General features: G+C 46.7%; 1 non-coding gene across 1 annotated transcript; it reads right to left on the minus strand.

Moving 5' to 3' along the window:
• Nucleotides 1–5,838: 5,838 nt before the first annotated feature.
• Nucleotides 5,839–5,911, minus strand: TRNAR-CCU. The gene has a single exon. It is a non-coding gene; the product is annotated as a tRNA-Arg (tRNA).
• Between the last annotated feature and the right edge of the window lie 12,813 nt (nucleotides 5,912–18,724).

Below are 18,724 nucleotides of genomic sequence, written 5' to 3' on the forward strand. Positions count from 1 at the left end.
TTTCCACAGCAGCTCGCGGTGGATGATGCACAACTCATTCTTGTTATTTGTGAAGAACAAGAGGAGCATGAGTGGAGGCCACACTGATGCCTGCAGGGAAGGTCCCAGCTGCCCAGGGCCAATCCCTACAGATCTGGCCAATCTCTGGGATTCTGATTTGATCAGTCTGCGATGAGGCCTGTGGTTATGACTTTCAGAAATTCCCCGGGTGATTCTAAGTGTCACCAAGTTTGAAAACCACTTGCTTACAGCCCGTTGAACCGAAAGCAGGTTCAAGAGATGTCTGAGGAGGATACTGCCCGGCCTGGAAGTGGGTGGCATGTGGGCCCGGTAGACTCTGGATTCAGATCCTCAATTCTCATAACAGTGCATTGACTCTGTCTTCCCCCAAGCTGGTTTTAAAAGCATGTAAATCTAGACTTAATTGGCAATATAAAATATCTGTATCTGAGGCTCCAAATATTTCGCTTTCATTTCTGGTTTTGGATTATGTTTTGACCCATCCATTCCAAGTGAAAAGTAAATAAAAGTGGGATGTCTGGTGCCCATGCTGAGCTTGACGGCTTCAATTTCAACAGAGAACAAGTCCATCATGTACAAAAGGTCTGTCTGAGATGGTTTACAAGTGAATATAGATTTTGCTTCTGTTGGCAAAAGAATACTCCCCCCATTTCCTTCTCCCTCCAGTGAGCCCCACCATTAACCATGACCAGTAAAAAGCATTATACCCGAAGAACCAGATAACTCTGGGAGTCCCTTTCAACCCTGGGTGAGGCAATGATAATTCTGCAGAGAAATCAACAGTTTTAAAACAGCAATTGTTCCTATTTAGTCTGAAGTTCCTCTACTTGTGTTTACTGCCACTTACCTAATATTCTTCAAAAATTCCTTTTAAGAAAATTATGACTTTTTGTAACATATAATCAAATCAGGGCTCTGTTGATTGGTTAACTCACTCCTTCATGCAGGGTACAAAGTAGACCCTGGTAGATGAAAGAGCAGCTATTTAAAAATCAGACTGGGACTTCCCTGGTGGTGCAATGGTTAAGACTCCATGCTCCCAATGCAGGGGGCCCGGGTTTGATCCATGGTCCAGGAACTAGAGCCCACATGCATGCTGCAACTAAGAGTTCACATGCCACAAGTAAGGAGCCCACCTGCCACAACCAAGGAGCCCACATGATGCAACTAGGAAGCTGGCGAGCCACAACTAAGGACCCTGCCTGCTGCAACTAAGACCCAATGCAACCAAATAAATAAATAAATATTTAAGGAAAAAAAATCAGACTGACTTGAGCTCCAGCCTTGAGACTGTGGGAGCTTGTGGAAGTGACTTAAAGACCCTGGATCTCAGATTCCTTTCCTGTAATTTGGGGCACTATTAACATCCACCAGTGAATTATGCTGGGATATGGTGTCTAGACCAGCACTGTCCAGTAGGATTTTCTGTAATGATGAAAATGCTCTGTATCTGCACTGTCCAATACAGCGGCCACCAGACTACTGCAAAATGTGGCTAATGTGACTGTGGAACTAGGTTTTTTATTTTATTTTAATTAAGTTAATTTTAATATGGCCAATGGCTATATTAATGGACAGTGCAAGTCTGGCTTACAACAGATACTCGTAAATATCAGTAACACTTGGACTGGCATCAGGGATTCCTACGTTTAAATTCCTAGGCACATTACTAAATGTTTCTAAGCCTGTTTCCTCATCTGTAATATGAGGATAATAATAATACCTATCTCACAGATTGGTTCAGAGGATTAAACAGAAATTACACGTTAATGGCTTAGCACAGTGCCTGGCGCACAGAAAGACCCTCTTGTAACTGTCGGCTGCTTTCCTAATAATTGCTGTTTGCTCTTTACACTAGGGGCCCCCCCCCCAAGAATGCTCTTCAACATGGTGGGCGATCCAGCTCACTTTCTGTAGTGGAATAGAAGAACTGCAGACCTGAGAGGGCTCTTTGGGTGTGAAATCAAACACCATGGATTTACAGTAATAGATGCAGAGGGCCTCCCAACTTTATGGCATTGTGTTCAATCCATTCGACCTTATGGATCTCCTTTGAAAAGCCTTTCAAGGGCAATTAACCTGATAATGTAATTCTGGCTGGATGCAGACCCTGTAGCTCAAAGCAAAATGGGAGATGGAGGTGTGGGTGGCAGGCCAACTCCCCTCCCCTGCCTCTGGGATTCTGACAGAAGCTTACACACAAGGAGAATCAAGAACTAGGTAAGTACTGAATGTACAATGAGCTCTGGCAAAGTAACATGGGCAGATGTGGCTTAGGCAGGAAGGCAATGGGGTTTCTCACCACTGTCCTCCATCTAGATCTGGGACCTCACCCCCAGGTGAGCCCAGGGAAAGGGGAGCAATCAAAAGACCCTTGGCCCACTCTCCTCCCATGGAACCTGGGACAGTCAGGGGTGGGAGAGGGATGGCAAGTGTCCCCATCAGTCCTCCCCTGAGAGGGAGAGGGGACTTGGGCAGAGGCTCTGCCCTCCGTGGAGCAGAAGCAGAAACCTGGGGAAATGGGAAGTGAGGGAGGTCTCTCTAGTACCATTCAGCTGTGCATTAACCGTCTGCAGCTCAACATTCATTCATTCAACAAACACTTGTGGAGGGCCTACTACGTGCGAGACAGCAACCATTCCACGAACGGGAGTCTGTCCTCACGAGATTCACTGTTAAGAGAGAAAGCTAGGCAAATAAACAAAGTGACCTGATGTTTGAAGAGCGCCCTGTGAATGAGGTACAGGGAGGAGAGTGAGCTCTCCCAGCCTGAGTACAAGGGCCCGGGGAAGGGAGCCTGAAGGAGGCAATGTGTACTTGAGCAAGGGCTGCTGAGAAGCTCCTTAGGTGGTCATGGGAGAGGGAACAAGTGTGCAGAGGTGACCGAGAGCAAGGCACAGGCCAGGGACCTCAAGTGGCACAGCCAATGAGATAGGTATAGATGGACAGACAGATATACAGACTATGTGAGTGTGGGGGGAGTGGGCATTCCTCCCAAGGGAGGTCAGGAGTGGTGGCCAGTACAGAGAGGGCAGGACCAGGAAGTGTCCCCGCCAGGCTTCCCCTGGGCAAACCCTCTGCCCTGCCTTTGAGCAGAAGCAAAACACAAGGTGATGGGGAGCCAGGAGTCTCCCCAAAATACTACCCAAGTGCATTAGCTATTTATGATTCCACATTCCCCAATTACTCATTAATTCAACATTTACTGAGGGCCTACTGTGTGAAATGTCTGTGTCCAGCTCTCAGGTGTGGATTCCTTTCTGCTGGCCACAGGAAACCCCTGACACCAATAGATCCCATCAGCTTTGCTTTTCAGAAAAAGTCTGTCTGTAGGACAAAAGGAGAGACTCAGGGAAGGAGCAGGCGTCACAAACCAGAGGCGGTAGGGTGAGAAAAGCCAAGGATCACATGGGCCCCAGGGAATGAGGTTTCCATGGAAGCAGAGTTATTTCCAGACATCTAAAGCTCTCTGCTTTTAGTGCCAGTGTTTTTATCATGGCCATTTTATAAGGAGAGCCTGTCTACCACCTCTGCTTGTATCTATGCCTCCTTAAGTAGATTACACTGAACAGAATGTACTTATTCCTTACTGTCCAGCATCACTGTCCTGAGCGCAGGTCGTGGAGGCGTGGGGACATGTCTGCACCTGCAGACAAGGCCCCAGGCTCTCTGAATTCTTGGATCTGGTTTTGTAACTTCCCTGTCTCTCCTCTTGCTCTAGTTTGCAGGTACCAAAGGGAATAATTTAAAAGTCTCCTTCCCACTCCTATCTCCAGTTCCCCAGTTTCCTATCCTAGAGGCAATGAAGTTACCAGATTCTTATCATTCAGGAGATATTTCCTGCATATATAAGCAAATTCTGCATCCCTATCTCCTACTTTTACACAAATGCTAGTACAATATACTACACCTTGGTTCTTTTCACTTTATGATCTTGGGTAACTTACTTAAGCTCTCTGTGCCTCACTTTCTCCATCTGTGAAATAGGGATAATACCAACCCCACAGATTGTTCTAAGGAGTAAATAAATATATTAACTGGCATATGGCAATATGTGACATGTACTAACTGTCCCATGACAGCCACTCAGAGAATTTTAGCTATTGTTGTTGTTTGCCATTCAGAAAAATTTTATTTGTATGCAAGTGGACTTACTTTTTCTTTGGATTCTGGGTTTTGTGGCATGTTCAGAAAAGCCTTTCCCACTCTGAGATTGCAGAAGACTCCGTGTTTTCTTGGCTTCATTTTTTTTTATGTAATTTTTACTGCTCTCTCTGGGATTTATCTTGGAGTATGAAGTGACGAGTGGATCTAAGACATTCCCCCCCCCCCAGCGGGCACATGATCATCCCAAGATCATTTGTTAAATAATTTTCCTACTAACTTAAAATGCCATCTCTCTAATATTTTAAATGCCCCTCAATGTCTGGCTCTACCTCTGTACTTTCAGTTAAATGACTGCATCCTGGGGTGCCATTTAACACGTTTCTCTGTACCCTGTATTTTCTTCAAATTGGTTGTTACATCTGGAGGCCTCTTGAGCTGCAGGTGTGATTCCCTGGGGAGACACCTCATGAATGGGGCAAGCTCTTCCATCCCTCCACACAGGGGGTGCAGTGTCACCATTACTGTGATGTCAGTGTTGAGCACTGGGCTCGGGGCAGTCATATCAGTTAGAGAGCCCCCCTGCCAGCCTTTGGTGGTCTTTCAAGGGCACTGCGGTGGACACAAATTAGAGAAGCGACTTGCCTACACTGAAGTCTGGGTGTATGATACCCAGGTGAGCCAGTCAGATCCTGCTCCCAGAGATGATGACCATGACTGGGCCCCAGAGCAGCAGGCAGTGACCTGGAGAGAGTACCAATAACTGCCTGGTGGGGGGTGCGGGGGGAGGCTGTCCCAACACAGAACTGCCCCAGGTCACATCTTTCCCAGGGCCAGATGCTTGGCGATTCCTCCTCTCCTGTGATCAACCCCAAGAATCTGCCAGCACTTCCCTTCATTGCTGGGTAAGCCTGAGTGGCTCTCTGTTTGCACATAGGGTGCCTTCAGGAATACAGACAATACAGTCATAGAAGTCCCTGCTTCCCCTACACGTGCAGCAGAAGCACTTCTCCACACCACACTTTCCAGCCGCTCCCTTCTTTTTCCAGTTGAGTGGAAGGTTTCATCCACAGATGCACAGATATTTGTTCACCAGCTATTGTGAACTGAATGTGACCACCACCACCCGCCTCCCATTCATTTGTTGAAATCCTAACCCCAATGTAGCCCCAATGTGAAATCCTAACTCCAATGTATTTGGAGGTGAGGCCTTTGGGAGGTAATTAGGTCATGAGGGTGGAGCCCTCATGACTGGCATTAGTGCCCTTATAAAAGAGACAGGAGAGCCTGCTCTTTCTCTGCTCTTCCCCTGTGAGAATACAAGGAGAAGATGGACATCTGGAGGCTTTCACCAGACACCAGACCTGCTGGCACCTTGATCTTGAACTTCCCAGCCTCCAGAAGTGTGAGAAATAAATGCCTGTTGTTTAAGCCACCCCATCTACAGTGACTGGTTACAGCCAACCCAATGTGACCAAGACACCAGGCATTTTGCTACAATGTGTTTCTTTCTTTCTTTTTATCTATCTATCTATCTATCTATTTTGGCTGTGCCAGGTCTGTCTATCTATCTATCTATCTATTTTGGCTGTGCCAGGTCTTAATTGTGGCATGCGGGCTCTTAGTTGTGGCACGCAGACTCTTAGTTGCAGCACGCAGACTCCTTGGTTGCAGCATGTGAACTCTTAGCTGCAGCATGCGTGCGGGATCTAGTTCCCCAACCAGGGATCGAACCCGGGCCCTCTGCATTAGGAGTGCAGAGCCTTACCCACTGGACCACCAGGGAAGACCCCAAAGTGTTTCTCTGTCCTTTTGGAAACTGCTTTTTTAAGGGATCTATATTAATTACAAAATAATATCATTTTTGGAAAGTGAACCCTTCTGCCCCTCTTAAAGTGCTGTCTCCCACCGCACAGTTTTCCTCCTCTATCAAAACCTCCTCTCCCATTTTTCACCCAGCACAGGGTAACTAACAGATTACAGTGGAAAAGTGTCACTAATTCGGGGGATTTGCATTTTAAGTTAATCATTTATATACCCAAAAATACTTATAGAGAAGCTAGTGTGCTGGTGCTAGGGACACAATGGGGCGCGAGTTCCTGTGTTCACGGAATGATACAAGAGTCTAGAGACAGGATCCAGAGAAGTAAACAGACAACTGTACAGCGTAGAGTGAGGCATGCTCCAGCACCGAGGAGGGCTTCCCAGCCCAGTGCTGGGCTGTCAGAGTTGGCTTCCTGGCAGTGATGATGGCTCAGCGAAAGCCTGAAAACCAAGGAGGGCCTTCTGACAAATCAGGGTTAAATCAGGTCCCATGCTCAGAAGCATGAATGAAACTATTTTATAACCAGACATACTTTTCCTCAGTCTGAGCTGCATTTGTTTCAGAACACAAAGTTCCATTCCATCCTTCCTAGCATGTTCAATCCAACTCCGTGATTTTTCAGCTAAATTCAGGATGCATACAATTCATTTTCTGCTCGGTGCTCCGTTGCCAAAAATTTTTCCCCTTTCCCCTGACTCCCATGGTTGATTCTTCTAGTGTAGTGAATCTCAACCAGGGGATGACTTTCCCCCAGGGGCCATCCAGCCACGTCTGGAGACATTCCGGTTGTTACAGCTTGGGAAGAGACTGGGGTGCTGCTCAGCATCCTACAATCCCCCACAACAAAACTGTATCCACCCCAGCTGTCAGCAGTGCCACGGCTGAGAACCCTCCTCCAGCCTCAGCAAGGAGGACCCTGGATCAGGGCCCGCACAGACTGCTGCAGCTGACTCCAGACTCACGGAACATTCTGGACACTCTGCATGGCCACAGGAGACTCAGGCTATCCACAGGCACCCATTCCTGTCACTCCACCACTTCCACAGCCTTTCCACACCTGATGATGCAGGACAAGCCCACAGTGGTCCCACCAAAGATGCTCTCAGCTTCCCTACAGCATGTGCAGACCTAGTGAGTGTGTGTTCCCTGTGCCCCACCAAGCCCCCTTGGCCAGGTGACCTTAGAACACAGCAGTTCCAGATATTTTTCTCAGTGATCCAGTTTGTGTGCATATGGGGCTGGGGGGGGAGGGGGCTATTATATGAGGAGAAATTACAAGGAAAAGTGTATATATGTGGGATGAGTGGAAGAATTTCAATGGAAACAGTGTATGAGAAAACACAGAGGCACAGAGAAGAGGTGGCTTCAGGGAACAGATGGTGAGTGGTTTCATGACAGGGGAAAGTGAGAAGGGAGTGGAAAAAATTGGGACTGGAGGCTGGCGAGTAGAGGACAAATGAGTATGGGCCGCGCACACCCTGCTAAAGGAGTGTAGACCAGTGGAGGAGGAGGGGGCTTTGAAGCCAGGGAGTAAACGCATACTTTGGACCCTGAATGGCCCTGGCAAGTGGCAGATGTGCTGAAAGAAGACGAGAAGGGAGGCAAGGACCCTAGGCGGACGTTTTGGCAGTGCTCTTTCTGGGACACAACGGGGGCCTCTACCAAGATAAAGAGCTCTGTGTGGAGAGAAATAAATGTATTTGAAAGCTATGAGGGAGAACCACTCATTAAGATTTGGATTTAGGGAGTGAGTGAGTGGCAGAGGTCAAGGCTTGGGCCCCAGCCCAAAGGGATGGAGAGCACTGGCTCCAGGGTGTGGGATGATGGGTTCAATTTTTAGGACAGGTTGAGTGAGAAATCCTGGAGGACATTCAGGTGGCAGTGTCGAGAGACGCTGGATGTGCTGGCCTTGAACCCAGCAGAGCAAATGGGTGGAGATCCACATTTGGGGTCATAGGAAGGGAACACCGTGGGGGGTGGACAAGTGGCTCTAGACAGAACCCAGAGGAGCACAGGCAGCAAAGGAGCCCGAGAGGAGGAGAAGGAGAAAGTGGGCAGGGCAAAGCCAACTGCAGAGAAGAGAGCTCTGGGAGGAACAGGAAGTGTCAGTGATGTCTGATGCTGCCAAGCAAGATAAGAACGGAAAAAACATCTCCTGACCCCATGATGCAATCAGAAAGGCACAATAACTTAGTGGTTCCTGCCTTGTCTCTTCCTGGACCAACTCATGGCAAAGGAGCGTAGAATCATATTTCCTCCTTCCCCCAGAAAAACATGATTTTTGTCCCCAAGTTTTGGGCTCTCCCGAGGGGACAGGACTGGCCTTTGTAGTCTGAAGGTCCTGGTCTACTGGTAGAGGGAAGTGCCCTTTCCAATGATCTTTCCAGAGAGTGTGGCTGAATCCTATGAGACAGGAAGGGATGGGACCATGGACTCTGAGGCAGAGATAGGAGCCACCTCAAATAGAGTCCTCGGAGGCCCCAGGGCCTGGAAGGAAATGGCTGCAGAGCCTCTGAGGAGACTCGAGGACCAGCCTGGGGGAGCACTGGGCAGGAGGGAGCCCAGCCTGCAGTCTCCAAAACGTGAGGCTCACATGGGCCTTGGCCCTTGGAGGGGCCCAGAGCAACCAGCCAGGCTGAGGACCAAGGCAAACCCCATCCTGCAATTAAAATCTACCATGATTTAATTCTGTTAAAGGAACTATTTTTAAAGTGAGATGCTACTTAGTTTATTACCTTTTACCACTGTTTATAAGAAAAACATTCTTACCTAATTAAGATACGGTTAGTATCCAATCAGTGACTGTCCAACACGACCGACCCTACGAAAGCTGGAGTGTGGCCAGTGAGATGGGGAAGGAGAGGCGGAGAAGGGAATGTTGCGGGGGGTGGGCAGGAGGGACGAGCCACTTCCTCTTCCACTCTTCTGTTCACACCCTGATGACAACGGTGAGTAGCCAAGGGAGCGGTCAAGTGGAGTGAGCGGGCAGTGCGGCCTCGCTGTGCCCATGACTCCTCCTCCGTACACCGTACACATGGGTTTCACGGTCTTACGACACATGGTGGTGTTGAAAATTTCAGTTTCCATTTCTTGTCATTCAGGGTAAATGAAATGTGCGGGAAACCAGAACCCTCAGCCTGTGCAGCGCTCTGCCCAGATGCCCACTTCAGTCCTGGGGACAGGGCTGCTGCCCCCCTCACTGGGAACCACCCTCAGCCACCAGGACCCACCTGCCCATGAGGTGGCTGAGGCCGATGACGGGCTGAAGTGGGACTGCAGAGGCCGGGGCCCTGCTCTCACTGTGGGATGGCGCTCAAAGACCACCCCGGAGTTCCACACAGGACCGGGTGAGACCTCACATTGTGCTGAGGTGTGTGCTGTACTCACATCGTGGTGGCTCCTCCCTCTGCCCGGTCCTGCCTCGCTCACACCCTTACACGCGTGCCTCCTGGAAGCTGCCCCAACAAGACCTCCGTCCCTGAGGGCTCTGGATTACCAGGAACGCAATCTAAGGTAGTCTGATTCCTGGTTTCAACTTTCTCTTCCACAGAAACTCAATCACAGATGCCAGTAAGTAATAAAATGTCTCTACCCTGAATTGTGTTACTTTCCCTTCCCTTGCTCCATCTCTGACATCCAAGTAGATGGTCCCTCAAGGACCTGAAAAAAAAGACACTAGGAGGAAAAGGGAGGAGAGGGGAAGAGGCCTATGCACGCCTCGTCTGGCTAACTCCCATTCAGAATTTGGGCTTAGAAGACTCCCACCCTGGGAAACCCTGCCTGGTCCCTCAGGCTGGGCCAGGTGCCCCTGCTGACAGCTCCCACAGCTCCTGTGTTCTCCCCCCGTACAGCACATGACTCCCTGAATTATAAACAGGTATGCACCTGACCAGCTCCCTCCGGAAAGTCAATGCCACGAGGGCAGAAAAGGGGTCTACTTTGCTTGCCATTTTCTCCAGGGACCCGGCAAAGTTCCTGGCACTTGGGAGATGTGTCCTGCGGGGTCCTGGCAGCAAACAAATGGCACACGCAAATAGGGCAGCTGAGGAAAGTTTGGTAAAAGGACTCTTTACAAAGATTTAGACAGGGCATGGGGAAACCACAGGACATAGTGCAGTACCTGATGCTAGTGAGAGCAGGCCGCCATTCCTGCTGCTAGGAACAAGGAGCACAGGGCAAAGGGGGGGGCAGGGGCTTCTGTCTGACAAAAGCTGCTCACAGGTCAAGAGACACATCAGCCCCGCCGGGAAGGTGACCCCTGAGACCCACCAGGAAGGATCCAGGGAGCTAAATCCCTTGACCTCACTTTCCAATCTCCTGCCTAAAACTCCCCATTGGCCAAACGCAACTGAAACTCAGAGGACAGAGGAGTCTGCTATTACAAGATAAGGCTCCCTGGACATAAATCAAGGTGGAGGAAAGTAGAGAGTAGATACCGAAGAGCAAAAGGAAGATTTATGAGACAGTCGACACTAAATACATGGGAAATGAATAAATGAATGATGTTTTTCAACAAATACGCACTGAAACACTACTCACTGGATATTTATCATTCTGATCACTGTCTTCATGGAGACAAATCAGAGGCCGCACACATAAAAAGGCCACTAGGCGTAACTCCAACCTGTGGGCAGACAATAAGGCCTTAGGCTACGTGAGATGGACATCTGGAACTGAGAAGTCCTGACAAAAAGCAAGCGCTTGGGAAAAGGTGGACCAGAAGAAATTTGCCCAGAGGCAGATGACAATAAGTAAGCTTACCTGTTTCTGCCTAGGCTCTACGTGGTAGGGGGGAAATCTCTTGAGAATCCAAAACCTGCACCTCGTGAAAATCTGAGGTTCAATTTTACAATACCCTCAAAATGGGAGACCCCAAAACAGGCCAGGAAACCTCATCTCAGGCCATTGATATCTTAGTGCTCCTGGCTGAAACAAATGCAAAACTCCTCCGGAAGGGAGTGTTCCCACTTCAGGTCAGGAAGAAGCTGCTGCAGAGAAAATAATCCCCAATAAAGATGAACTCACATTGAGACTACAAAACACACAAGTAAATGGACCACCATGAGTGACAGCTGGCAGGCCTAACAACTATAGGATTAGAACTCTGAAAGGGTTGATTAAATCATGATTTGATTAAAAGTATTTTTATAAGGAATCAAAATCCTAAAAAAGGAACAAAATATTATTACCAGAACCCACTCAGTGTATACAAAGGTATACTCCACTCTAACAGAATCTGTCTTATTGCCCTAACTCGGCACACTGTCTTAGAGGATGAAAGATCCTAGAAACCCTTCTGGAATATGGGGGCTTTTACTCAGCAGGTGTTTCCCCTCTCTTTTCCTAGGGATACATACTCACCCTCTGAGTCCCCCTGTCTCCTAATTGAAGAACACTGAAATAATTCTCAGGACTTAACGATTTCCCTTCTTTCTTCAGTACCATATCTGTAGTAGGATTAGGTTTAGGTGCAATTCAAATGTACCACATTTCAAAGTTGTGGTACAAGATTGTACCCTATTTCTTGTTCAGTCGCTCCTGGCAAATTTTTAGAATTTTTGTTGAAACTATTTTTCAGTCGTTTTACAAGGCAGTGGAGAAGGAAGAGCCCTTGGCCCTACTTCACTCTGCCATCTTTACTAGAAAGCCCCACACTAATGTTCTTGAGATTCTACAGGGGTAAGCACTGCTTCAGCTTGGGCAGCCCTGGATGCAGCTGTGCTTGCGTGCTGACTTCAGAATTCTGTTGGTGGGGCTGGTGTTCACAGCTGGGCGGCAGGGAGATACTGGGCACCTCGTTTATGGGGCATTGGCCCAACTCGGCAGAGCAACTGATTACATGTCACCACACGATGTTGCTGGTGACCCTGGCAGACCAATCTCAGGGGAACGGTGTGGACAGAAGCCAGGCCAGAGGGGACTCAGTAGGGAGTAAGCAACGTGAAGCAGCTGGACAACGAATGAAGGCTGCCTGGGAAGAGGTAGAGTAAGTAGTTAGAGCAATGTGTGAGGTTAAGGGTGGATTTACAGTCTTTATTTAAGGGAGATACCTGAGCATTTTAAAATTTTGGAGAACCCAATAGAGAAAGAGAGGCTGTAGCTAAAGCAAAACATGGAAACAACTAACGGAGGTTAGACAGAATGAGATCCAGAGTGCAGGAGGAGACGCCAGCCTTCAATATAAGAGGAGTAACTCTGTCCGTGGAAGAGGAAGAATGGAGAATTTGAAGCTGGGGACCAGGGAGGTGAGAGAGTTTGAAAACTGTAGAACGTGAGCTCATCTCCTAAGCATAAATGTAGGTGATGGGAATGGGCATTTGAAGAGATGGGAAGAGCTTTAAATTGCTCAAAGTAGCAAATGGAAAATGAGAGAAAGTGACAATTTGAGATATTCAGAAGAGTTACGAGGGAAACTAGAAAAATCTCTGGAAGCCAGCTGAGATGGGAGACCATAAATGAGTGATGGATCTTGTCTTCATGGCTAGGTGAGTTTAACCAGCTATTCTCAGAAATACATTCTCAAATAAAGAATGGCAGGGAGTAGCAGATTGATGGATTGATCTAAGGCTGGTGGTCAAGGGAGCTCAGGGTACTGACCAGAGAATGACTACGTGATAGACTATTAGATCTCAGCTAGACTAGGGGGATGCAACCACAGGAGGGGCTGAGAGGCAGAGGCTGGAGGGCTTGATGAAGAATGACGACAGTTACAGAAGGAGCGAATGGAGTGAGGGAGACCAAAGGGGTAGACGTTGTGATCAGAAGAGTGAGCGATTTTATTGTGAAAGTCCAGTGGTGGATCAACTTAACAAACCTGAAATCTGACCGTGAGTGTGGACGATAGTGGAGTGAAACTGAAGGCCAGTGAGGCTGAGTAAATGAGCTGAAAGCCCTGGGCCCTGCATGGGGGTCAACATGGGCAATTAAGTCACCAGGATGATGGAGAAAACTGGGGTGAAGAGAAGCTCCTTATCCACGTACACTAGTCTTAATAAAAGAAGGGGGCAATCAGGCAGACAGTGGTAATGATGAGGTGGAGTAGAGGGTAGTGGCTGGAGACCACAGTAGTCTCTTATATATGTACCTATTAGATCTTATGGGAGTAATGGTCACCAAGTGGTCACCTGGGGCCAGGGACGTCACCTTCTGATCCCCAAGGGTGAGGCGGGTGAGAGAGAGAAGGAGCATCCTCAAGGGACAACAGATGGTAGGAACATTAGGAGGTGAGGTGAGGTGAGGGCAGAGGAGGCACAAAGGAGAATGGCAATGAGAAATGTGAGAAGGTACCTGACCTGAGGCACTGACTGAAGATGGTGGGGATGGGGGCACGATGACATCAAGTGGCCTTACGTGTTCCAAAAAGACTGACCCCAGCAGACCACAGGTAGACGGTGGTTAAGAAGATGAGAGAAGTATTAAGATGCTGCTGAACGTATCATTCTCCAGTAAGCAAAGGACTCAAGACTCTCTAGAGACTGATGTCTCCCTTCCAAGGCTGTGTTAGCACAAGTTCTTCAAAATATAGACGCTAAGATGGGACGTGGCATAAAAGAAATGTGTTAGAGGAAACGTCTCTGAGAGAGCTTGCAAAGGGAGGTGGGAGAAGCTGGGAAAGCTGCCGGATCACAATGCAGGTCTGACCACAAGGGAAGGAGAGAAGGAGGAAGTGAGGTTAGGGAGAAGCACCAGTCCATCTCCCAGGAATGGGCCTGTCCCAGTGCCCCTAACAGGGCCACTGACTGGGAGCAGCCCGTGGCTGGCATGGCCTCAGCATGGATGCAAGGATGCATTTCAGAGTGAGGAAGCTGGGATCCTCAGTCAGTTATGCTCATCCCCATGGCCACCACACAACACAGCAATATTTGTATGTCTGAGGCAACATTTCTCGAAATACAGCCTGCAGAGTCCTTGGTCCATAAGTAACTGCATAAGAATTAAAAGGGGATTCCATGATCAAACAATTTTGGGAAATGCTGCATACTTTCTCTAGGATCCTAATGCTTATTAGCACTTGAAGAGTTCTGAGAAGCACTGTAGTAAAGAAACTTGCTTTATATTTTCAGTCCACCTATTTCTCAAACCTACTTGAGTGAAGTCCACCCCCACTTTTTTTTACACCTTTCAGCACAAAGCAGAATAAACCAGACATGAAATGAGAAAGGGTTTTTAAGGATACAGTTAACTATTTTTCTTCCAGCAAGTACATATAAAATCTATATTTCAGGGTTGGTCATCAATACAATTGTTTTCTGGAAGTATCATTTCCCCCTCGCTGCCCTCCCAGGTAGCCCAGGTATTGAGAGGACTAAGCACTAAGGTGACATTTTAGGCTTAGCCAAGATGTGGGAGAAAATGTGGGGGCAGGATGAGACATTCTCAGAATCCCTAAAATTATAACATGTAGGTATAGGCCCCTTCAATCTACTGCTCAGTACCAAACAACGAATCCAGAGGAAAATTGTTTTCTAAGAGTAGCTTTTACACACTTTCCATTAAGAAGCAGTGCTATTCAGGGAGATCAGCTCGGTGCTTTGTGACCACACGGGAGGGGTGGGATAGGGAGGGTGGGAGGGAGACGCAAGAGGGAGAAGATATGGGGATATATGTATATGCATAGCTGATTCACTTTGTTACACAGCAGAAACTAACACACCATTGTAAAGCAATTATACTGCAATAAAGATGTTAAAAAAAAAGTAGTGCTACTTAAAAATTATAATAGCTGCTATTTGGGATTATCATAGATTTTTTTCCTATACTTACCTAATTTTCTGTAATATTTGCTAATAAAAATTAGTTAGACAGATAGATAATCTGAGAACACTGATATTTGATGAAGCCATTTTAAGGAATAGATAAATTATTGTAATTCTAAAGTTCTGAATACCCATTTCTCAATAACAAGCTAGACCTCTGAAAATGTCATCACGCCAGCATTCAGCATCCTAGCGCCCTTCCATCCCTTCGCTCAACTAATTTAATGTTGTATCTATCAATCAGCATCCAGTCAAAAGACAGGAATCATACCAGTAATTTGACCAAAGAGCATTTACTACAAAGAATTATTAACTACTCAAAGGGGATTAACTGTCTAAGGGAGTAGGAAGCAGAGGTAGGAAGAGGCCCCTAGACTGAGGCAGAGCACCCGAGAAGGAACACACATGGAAGAGGAACTCCCTCCCAAGGCTGAGATTCAGACCTGTTACAGAGGGTGACTGCAACCCACTGGATGGTCAGGAAGTTTGTCAAGGTGAGGCCCTTGGGGGCTGGTGAGCAGGAAACTGCCTGCAGGGGTACCAGTGAGACCCACAAGAGGGTGGGCACCACTCGGTCTCCACACAGCACTGTCAGGTCATCCCAAGGAGCAAAAACAAACGAACAATAACAAAATTCTGTAACCGAATGAGAAGCCCCTGCCTCTTCCTGTGATTCTCAGAGCCTTCTACATCAGCTGGCAAAGGAGAAATGCTTATAGGGTTCAGCTCAAGGATCACAAAGCAAGGCAAGGAAGGGTGGGTTAGGAGCTGAAAGGCAATAAATTACTAACAGGTGCACCGCATCCTTTGCTTGTTTTTTTTACTGAGGGTCAATGTAACGTGAAGAATATTTCTGCATCTCCTGTAAAATTATTAATAAAGTCATCACCCAGTGTGTCTTCCAACCTCCCTAATGTAAGAACTTAGAAACCAGAAAAAAATGAGAAAGAGAGTATAAATTACTGGGCCTAATCACCGGCTGCCTCACCCTGCCGGCACAGCTTCCTCTGACTGTCCTACGGAAAACGCAATCCCACCACCCTGGCCCTTCCTAGCCTCCTTCCCTGCTTTGCTTTTCTCCACAGAACTTCTCTCCTACCACCCTACAATTTACTTACTTATTTTCTTTTTGTCTGTAATGTAAGTCCCACGAAGGTCAGGATGTTTGCCTGCTGATGTGTCCCCAGCACCTGGAACAGTGCTGGGCACATGCTAGGCACTTTACAAACATTTGTTGAATAAATGAATTGAATAAATGCGTGATCTACATGTATGGGGGAATGAGAGTTATAACATGACGGTTTCCTAGACTGAAACTGGGATTGAGCTTGAATAGACATTTTTCCAAAGACGACATACAGATGGCCAACAGGCACATGAAACACTGCTCAACATCATTAGTCATCAGAGAAATACAAATCAAAACCACAATAAAATTATCATCACCTCACACCTGTCAGAATGGCTATCATCAAAAAGACCACAAAAAACTAAAGTTGGTGAGGCTGTGGAGAAAAGGGAACCCTCATACACTGTTGGTGGCAATGTAAATCGGTACAACCACTGTGGAAAAGAGTATGGAGGTTCTTCAAAAAAATAAAACTTCATATGACCCGGCAATTACACTCCTAGGTATAGATCAGAACAAAATGAAACCACTAATATGAAAAGATATATGCCCTCCAATGTTCATAGCAGCATTATTTACATTAGCTAAGATATGGAAGCAACCTAAGTGTCCATAAACAGATGAATGGATAAAGAAGATGTGGTGTGTACACATACAATGGAGTATCAACCATAAAAATAAATAAATTTTTGCAATTTGCAACAACATGGAGAGACCTAGAGAGTATTATGCTTAGTGAAATAAGTCAGAGAAAGACAAATACTATATCCTATCACAAATACTATATCACTTATATGTGGAATCTAAAAAATAAAACAAACTAATGAATATAACAAAATAGAAAGGTACTCACGGATGTAGAGAACAAACTAGTGGTTACCAGTGGGGAGAGGAAAGGGGAGAAAGGGCAAGATAGGGGTAAAGGATTAAAAGATACAAACTATTATATATAAAATAAACAAGCAACAAGGATATATTGTACAGCACAGGGAAATATAGCCATTATTTTGTAATAACTTTAAATGGAGTGTAATCTATAAAAATACTGAATCACTTTGTTATATTCCTGAAACTAATATAATATTGCAAATCAACTATACTTTAATTTTTTAAAAACTGGGATTTAATTATAGTAATAAAGAGGAACTCAGACCCTCACAGGTAAGGTTTGTGAGCTACATGCCAAAGCCACAGCATGTGGTGAAGTTTCACCAATAATAATGACCCTATTACAGTTCCAGATTTTAGAATGGTAAATACAACTTTCCTCTTGCCTCAACTTCAGACCTTTAAACCATTCCTACCTACCAATTTAGAATTTCCAAGAATCCCACAGTCTTAGAGATCTAATACACAGTACAGTGATTACAGACAACAAAACTGTATTATAAACATTAAAATTGCTAAGAGAATAGACCTTAATTTTTCCCACCACCAGAAAAGTTGATAATTTTGTTAGCTAACACTATCATGGCAATCATATTGCAATATAAATGTATCAAATCAATACGGTACACCTTAAACTTACACAATGTTATTTGTCAATTATATCTCAATTAAAAAAAAAAAAAAGAATCCCATGTCTGGGTGTGGATAAGCAGAATGCTGGGAATCAAGCCAAAATAAAATAATTCAGAAAGTGAAGGCCATACAAATATCAGGAAGTTAGGGTGATCCTGAAGTTACCAAACAGTGCCTTCTTTAGGAAACTTCAAATTTCACATGATTCTGTGACACAGATGAGGTGCCTGCTTGCTGCCCTTTTCCTCCACTTAACCATATAATGCAGTGCGTACGTTCACAGGGTTTTTCAAGTTTCAAAGTTTGACTTGACCCTCAGTCCCCTGCCTGGGACTGACCAGTGAGTATCAGGCAATAAAGCACCACGAGCCACCATCACTTACTCCGTCAAAGTTCTGGGGGTACTGGCGTGGCTACAGATAGCCCAGCCGCAGGGGGCTGAGCCCCAGGAGGAAGAAGCAGGGCACGGTGGCCCTCACTCACTCACAGAAGCCATACTGCCGGGCGGTGGGGGAAGACCTGCTGGGAAACATTCACAGCCAGGTTCCCACCAGCACCAACCCCTCCCAACCCCTCCCAACCCCTCCATACGGAGGAACATCATGAGTTTCCCTCTGAGTTAAATTTAATGCTCGATCACATGTTTGTCCAGGCCCTTTTAATGTTTATTTTTCCTTTCCCTTAATAGTTTCCTCAGTTCTATTTCTATTTTGGCAGGTCCACATTCTGCACCGACTACCACCTCAAACATATCTTTGGCATTAACAGATGTCGTTTAACCAGCGAAATGAACGCTAAGCCAACATGCAAGACTGGTCCTCAAATTAGGTCCATCACAGGTACAAAGAGTTGATCCAGGAGAAGTTCATACAGATTTTCCAGTTATTTCAAGTTCTTTTTCTCAGTTCATCTTTCTTCCAAACCGCCCCCATCCCCTTCCTCCTCCCCACACCCTCCTCCCACCACTCCAAATCTGGACTCTCAGCTTCCTTTCTCTCTGGCCTTAAACGTCACCCCACCCCAGCCTCAAACAGGGGTTGAACTTGTTCCCCTCACATTCTCTGCATGTGACTTGATGGAGCCTCTGCATCCTCACCATGGCATTTTCCTGTGCTGGGCCCTCCTTCTAGGAGCAGGGTCAGCTCCTAACATCTTGCCTAACTCCTTGGTTCCCTCACATCAATTTCCCCCAGGCACTGGTACTGAGGCTTTGTCTCTGCACCACCCCCTTGCCAACTGACATCACTCTGTAGCTTCCACTGTCCCCAGAGCGGACCCTACTGGGGCCCCATTCCTCAGCCAAAGCACACAGCGTCTCTCAAAAGGGACAATGAAAACCAAAGCAGTGGTTCTCACTGCAAGTTCTTG

This window comes from Monodon monoceros, unplaced genomic scaffold, assembly GCF_005190385.1.
Source record: "Monodon monoceros isolate NGI ecotype Baffin Bay Population unplaced genomic scaffold, NGI_Narwhal_1 Super_Scaffold_3, whole genome shotgun sequence".
Taxonomy (NCBI): Eukaryota; Metazoa; Chordata; class Mammalia; order Artiodactyla; family Monodontidae; genus Monodon; species Monodon monoceros.